The following is a 7147-nucleotide window of genomic DNA, read 5'->3' on the forward strand; positions in this document are numbered from 1 at the left end:
CTGGGACCTTTCAGTTCGCAGGCTGATGCTCTATGCACTGAGCCAAACCAGCTAGGGCCTGCCTCTTATTTTTCTTTTTTTCTCCCAATCAAAACAAACTTTATTAACATATATGTATATGTAAAATGAAATATTTATATAAATCAAGTATGTTCTCAGAATTATAGAAACTAACCCAATGTTTTTCAAGTTCACATAACCTAGAAGTTCCACTTCTAGGTACATACCCAAAAGAAATGGAAACATGTTCACACAAAAAACTTGTACACAATGTTCATAGCAGCATTATTCATAAGAACCTCAAACTGTAAACAACCCAATATTCATCAACTGATGAATGGGTAAACAAAATGTGGTATGCCTACACACTAGAATATAGCATACATAAAACTTTAAAATGTTATGCTAAGTGAAAGAAGCCAGTCACAAAAGACCAGATATTATGACTGCATTTATGTGAAATGCCCCCCCCCCCCATAGGCATATCACTGGAGGCATATCCATACAGAAATCAGATTAGTGACTGCCTGGGGCTAGGGCGGGAGGACAGGGAGGGGGCACTGGGAAAGGGAGGCTACTGTTAATGGTTATGGGTTTAAAGTTCTACAATTGGCTCCTCTCTGAGGGGGCGTGGCTAGGCCCTGGGGGCGTGGTTGGACTCTTGGGCGGGGCGAGCCAGCTTAAAGCCTGGCTGAGGCACAGCGGCCCACACTGTGGTGGCTGTTACCTGTGGAGGCATGGAGGAGTGCGCTTGCCTCTGCAGCGTGGGCTCTTCGCGGGGATGTCGGTGTCCTCAGAAGCGCCAGCGCCCAGTTGAGATGGCAGCGGCCTACGGCAAGCGGGCCCCAGCAAAAAAGCACATCGAGGGGGATGTGGCAGCGTGGTGCTGTGCGGGGAGTGGAGGAATTGTGAGCCCCATGCCACCCCCGCACTGCTCGCTGCAGGACCTGCCGGTGGAGATGCTGGTGGAGATCTTCGCCTGGGTTCCTGGCACCCACCTGCCCAGACTGTTCCAGGCCTGCACCAAATTCCACCACATCCTGCACATCGACAGCATCTGGAGAAGGCGCTGCCACGAGGAGTTTGGCGTTCGTGAAAACTTGCAGAACCTGGAGATGATGGGTCTGTCTTATCGAGAAGTCTATGCGAAGCTGTTCCCATACAGACACATTTTGGGATTGTGGCAGCTAGATAATGAGTACTACAGAACACTAGTGAATGTAGTGGTGGACGGCTTATGCATTACTGGTTGGAAATACAGGCCTTCCCTTCACACCCATGTGGGTGGCCCAATACATTTCAAGCCCTCGTTCAGAATTCGCCTGAAGGAGAGGAAATCAGCCACGGTGGAGTGCATGGCAGGCATCAACAGCAGGCCCCACAACTGCCACATGCAGATTGAGAAGGACAGGTTCACGACCCGGTGCAAGAACACAGACCACGGAACAGATTTACCAACGTGGCTTAGGGAAGAAGGGGGGCTGGTGCTGGAGGACAGACAGCAGTATGACTGGCTGACCTACCGCCGCCTCTATCTCCCGCCGAGCCACCCGGACGACCTCATCAGGCCAGGCCTCTTCCAATACTACTACGATGTCTTCGGCCTAATGATTGCCATGCTCAGCTTCCATGGGAAGTATGCCAGGGTCACCAAGATCACGGGAGTCTCCAAGAAGACGTTAGAGATCCACCTCATGCGCAGCATCCAGCTGCGAGATGGCGAGATCTTCCGCAACTTCAATGAGCTCTCCCGCGTCGTCCAGGAGATTGACGAGCAGGTGATCCGGGAGCAGCAGCAGCAGCAGCAGCAAGAAGATGGGACTGAGGAAAGCAAGGGCCATGGCTGGCAGAGCCCTGCCCAGCCCAGCGTGGGGGAGTCCGGGGCTGCAGCTTCGGAGGAGCAGCCTGTCCGGTTTGTTCCGCCTGTGGGCATGCGCACAAGAGACCAGAACTACCCCCGAACCTGCAGGATGTGTTTCTATGCCCTGGACACTGTTACCTCAGATGGCTCATTCTACCCCGGGTGCTTCCCTGGAGTCTTCATCCTGTTCGATGAGAACCACTTCGGGTTCATCTGGCTGGAGGCGAAATATTTCTTCCTGTGCGGCAGAGTACAGAACAGCTTCCAGAATGTGGAGGCACCATCCCCGCAGGCTTTCCTGGAGATGCTCAAGAACATTCAGTCCATGCCCTAACCGGTTTGGCTCAGTGGATAGAGCGTTGGCCTGCGGACTGAAAAGTCCCAGGTTCGATTCCGGTCAAGGGCATGTATGTATCTTGGTTGCGGGCACATCCCCAGTAGGAGGTGTGCAGGAGGCAGCTGATCAATGTTTCTAACTCTCTCTCTCCCTTCCTCTCTGTAAAAAATCAATAAAATATATTTTTAAAAAATCAATTGTATAAAAATAAAATAAAACAAAAAACATTCATGAGAATGTTTAAAAATTGGACCCCGCGTACATTGCTGGTGGAAATGTAAAATAGCGGGGCCAGGTTGGAAAACGAGAGTCACCAGATGGCCCAGAAGTTCCACTTCTAGGTACATACCCACAAGAAATGGAAACATGTCCACACAAAAAACTTGTACACAATGTTCATAGCAGCGTTATTCATAAGAGCCTCAAATCGAAACAACCCAAATACTCATCAAGTGATGAATGGGTAAACAAAATGTGGTATGCCCATACACTAGAATATAGCATACATAAAACTTTAAAATGTTATGCTAAGTGAAAGAAGCCAGTCACTTATTTTTCTTTAGTTCACCCATCCTGTGTCCCAGCCATTTTGAACATTTATCATTTCCTCCAGAGCCATGCTTTGCTTACCTACCAGCATTCACGCATATTCCTTAGATTTATTTAGATTTGATAATCTCTGGTGCTGGAGTTGTCACTTTACTCTCTAAACATCAGTTTCCTTTCATTCAAAATGAGAATAATAATACCCACATCACTGAGTTAAAGTGAGAATCAAATAAGACAATTCATATACAACACTTAGCACAATAAAGGTGGCTATTAATAAAATACTTTCCTATTGCAGGATCATTAGTCAAGGATCCACACTGTAGTTTCTGCATGTGAACAATTGTCTTCATTTAGCTCTGGATCATACTCCATTTTCAGTTTTGAAATCCTGGAGAACCCATCTTTGAATCGTAATTTCTATATTTCCTGTCCCTTATAGAAGGACCTTTTCTTCCAATAAACTATTTGAGTAGCCATCACACTTATGGAATATACCAATTTTTAGTGCACATATTGATATTTTTAAAATTCCTTATTATCAACTAAGTTATCAGGTCTTTAATTATAGGGCCATGTCTTAAAGCCTTTTTATCTCTACAGTTTCTTAAAAGAACAAGAGCTCAGTCTAGCTGGCGTGGCTCAGTGGTTGAGTGTCAACTTATGAACCAGAAGGTCATGGTTTGATTGCCAGTCAGAGCACATGCCTGGGTTGTGGGGTTCAATTCTCAGTGGGGGGTGTGCAGGAGACAGCCAATCAACGATTATCGCTCACCATTGATCTTTCTACCTCTTTCTCCTTTCTTTTCTGAAATTAATAAAAATATATTTTTAAAAAATTGAAAAGAAAGAACAAGAGCTCAGATAAATCTGATTCTGATGGTGATGACAATTGCTTTCCCTTGACCATGACTTTAAATTTCCCAAGGTAATGCCCTGATTTTCAAACTTTTATTTCAGCCATGAAACCCTATTGGCAATATAATATTACAGAACTGCAGTAGATATTACAGGTCATAGCTGAGCTACTCTCCACGAAATAGGGGAGGGGCTCAGAGTGGTTCAGTTTCCATCTCTCCATCCCCTATTCACAGAGTGACAGGACTCTAGGAGTCAGAGGAGCTGGCATGGAGTCCTCCTCAAAGACAAGGCAGGTGAAGATCTTGGTCATGTCACTTTAACCATGGTGACCTTCAGCTACCTCATCTCCAAAACAGAGAATTGTTTGAAAAATGGAAGTAAGAAGGCAATACAAACATATTGGCATTAATGCTGTTGCTTTACATTTTAGAGTGAGGGAAGCTCTCTGTGGTCCTATATCCTTTGTGCTCAAATGTGGTGTGACATGAGAAAGGTCCAGGGTCTAAAACCAAGGTAACTATGAGAAAGAAAAATTGACAGTGCCCTGATTTAAAAAAAAAAATCTCGTTGGGTAGAAGGCATAGGCTTGGAAGAGCTAGTCTAGCTTCAAGTGTAGTAGAAAGGAGAGGAGTGGATTGGGGACATCATTTCTACAAGTCTAGGAATTGGCCTACACACCTTCCTTCTCTTCCCATTATACTTCCCATTATACTGACCTTAGGGAAGGGCAGATGACCAATTTCAGGTATTTTCATATATTTAGAAATATCAAAATCAGGTGTTGCCTCATCAACATAGAGCTGCCCATAGGGACAGAATTGTTGTGAAAAAACAATGGGAAGATGACCGGGTTTTTTAAATAGTATGGCCCTGCATGGGTGTAAGTCACCAGCAAAGAATCTTGTGAAGGTTTGAATTTGCTTTTTTCTTCCTATCTGGCTCACCATGCTTTCTCAGGCTGGATGCTGAATAGTAAGCTAATGTCCTTGTCATCTCCTTCAGGGACTATGTTTGATAGAGGCAGGGCTCCCCGATGGTGGCCTGGAGCATTCTCCTCCACCCATTTTCCTGAACGCTCACAGAGCAGGAAAAGCATGTTCTATCTTATTAGATTTCAGAGATGTGGACATGGTACAATATTCCTGATTCAAAATTGTCAGCTAAAAAGAGAGGACTAAAGTATTGGGTAAGTAATTTTGAAAAGATATTGAGTGAAAAGGGAATAAGATAGTTGCAAGGGCTTTGATCAGGAAGGCCGCTGTATTTCTTACCCATTATTCTTATTAAAAACGAATTGATTACACCTCTTTATATTCCCAATGAGAAGGTCATTGACATGCCTGGTATGAATGGAACCAGCTCAGGGTTTTTTCTGAGTCAGGCAAAGAGAAAAAGGCATAGAGGGAGGTGGGGGAGGACTACTGTTTACATTTGGAGAAAAATAATTTAATACCTTGATATACCATATAAATGGGCAAAAGAAATAAATGAAAAAGTCACACCAGAGAAAATTTAAACAGCAAACACACTAACAAGTGTTCATCTTGTCTTATGTAGTTCACACAGCTGTGGGCATGAAATAGTGAAACTATAAACTCTTAAACTGTGCAGGTGGGTAGGATTTTTAGTAATGTTTCTGGGGAAGTACTCTTGGGATCCACATTTCTACCCAATTCAGGTACATGTGAGAGTTACCCTTCCTACCTTTTTTTGGAATTACTCTCCTCTGGAATCTCCCACTGTTTGGAACTGGTTTGTCACTTGGAACTCTCCTTTCTTTGCAAATAAACTCTGCAGTAATAACAGTTCTCATTTGGAGTAGGGGGGTACACATCAGTCACCAGGCATTTCTCAAAGCATTCCTGTGTTAATTTGATCATTACTATCACCCTACCATATAGGTCTTCTCCTTCTCCATCTTCTTCTCCTATAGGTAAGGAAACTGAAGCATACAGAGCAAGTAGTTTGCCCAAGTAACAGAGCTGGAATTCAAAACAAGGCAGGCTGACTTTGTATCCCATATTCTATCTCTACATATTTATCTCTTTACCTTTTCATTGAAGCCTCTTTCTTCCTTCTTAACTCAACTTCCCCCATGGCATAAAACATCTATCTGGGAATGCCCCCAGGGAATGATTCAGTGGTCAAATATTAGTACAAATGAAAACATTTGGATAAAACACTTTTCTACTCCACAGGATTTCCTGAAACTGTTTAGCTAGTAACATGATTCTTTTGGAAGAGGGTATATCATGCAGTATATTTCAAACTTATCTGATCAGGGAACCTTTTATTTGACATTATTTGGCTGAGCTTCTTTAACATCTGGGGGAGGTACTGTTGTGCAGGACACAACTAGGGACACTGTTTTACCTAAATAGCAGCTGGACCTGAGCAGATACTTACTTCCCCTTTGGCTGGAGGCTGAGTTTTCTCCCACACTTCACATCTCATGGAGAAGCAGGCTTAGGGGAAGTTCTCCTAGCTGTTTCCAACCCATTGCTCTTTGATCTGCTTGATAATGAAAGCCCTCTTCCTTTGAGGCTAATGACATTCATCCATCCCACTATTACTACTTCTCATTGCTTTTATTTGCTTAACTCTTGACCTCTTCCCTTCTTCACTGAAGACTTTAGCAATTGCAGAGCTATTTTCCTCTCCACCCCAATTCCTCCAACTGTCATGGGCAACATCTATGTAGTTGAACCACCCAAGAGCCAGACCTGAAACTCCTTTTCTCTGACTACCCATGACTCTTACTCCCCTTCAATCACCTACATCACTTGGTAATTGTTATTTCCAAGAATCCACCATCAATAAGATGTAAACTTCTGTATCCCACAATGACCCAAATTTCCCTCCTTCTAGCTAACTTCCTTCTTTACAAATCTTCTGATTCTTCACCACATCAAGACCACTAAACTCCCAAGCTTCCCTTTACAACATGGCCATTGCCCCCCTTTCTAATGCTTCCCTTTCTACCCTGTCCAGTCTAGATTCCTCTGTGGTGCACAACCACACACCTATTGCTGGTATCCTCAAACTTTTCATCCTCTTATTCTTTTGCTAGACATTTGTAATTCTGCTTGGTCATCCTTTCATTCCTGTTATTAAAGGTTCTCTTCTCAGTCTAGTAAATTCTACTGCTTGGATGTAAAAAGGAAGATGATGTTTATCATGTTCTCTATTTAAGCTGGGTTGCTCTTCCACTTTCTTTTCTAGTCTATACAAATAATAGTGGTTTATATTCATCTCTCATCTTCCTTCCTCATAGGATTATCAGAGATTAACCTCCAGTATTTGTTATGCTTTCAATGCAATCAGTTTCAGGAGGGAATGTTTATGATAAGTTTCTTTCTATAATCAGAATATCACAGATTAACATTTTCAGGCTTTCCCCCTTCTTCAGCAGGCTTAATATTTTCAACATCATTTTTTCATTACAGTGGTCAATGGGTTGAGCCTGTCCCTTCCATAATCATCCATAGTGCAGAACAATTTCTGTTCCTCTTAACACCTTTTGTTTTAAGCCAATTTAG

The 7147-nt window shown here is 43.4% G+C and overlaps 1 non-coding gene across 1 annotated transcript; it reads left to right on the top strand.

The window, feature by feature from the left end:
* Positions 1-737: 737 nt before the first annotated feature.
* Positions 738-2231, top strand: LOC102256634. Its single transcript, XR_001364406.1, has one exon. It is a non-coding gene; the product is annotated as an F-box only protein 31 (transcript).
* The last annotated feature ends 4916 nt before the right edge of the window (positions 2232-7147 follow it).

Source organism: Myotis brandtii, unplaced genomic scaffold (assembly GCF_000412655.1).
Source record: "Myotis brandtii unplaced genomic scaffold, ASM41265v1 scaffold547, whole genome shotgun sequence".
Classification (NCBI taxonomy): domain Eukaryota; kingdom Metazoa; phylum Chordata; class Mammalia; order Chiroptera; family Vespertilionidae; genus Myotis; species Myotis brandtii.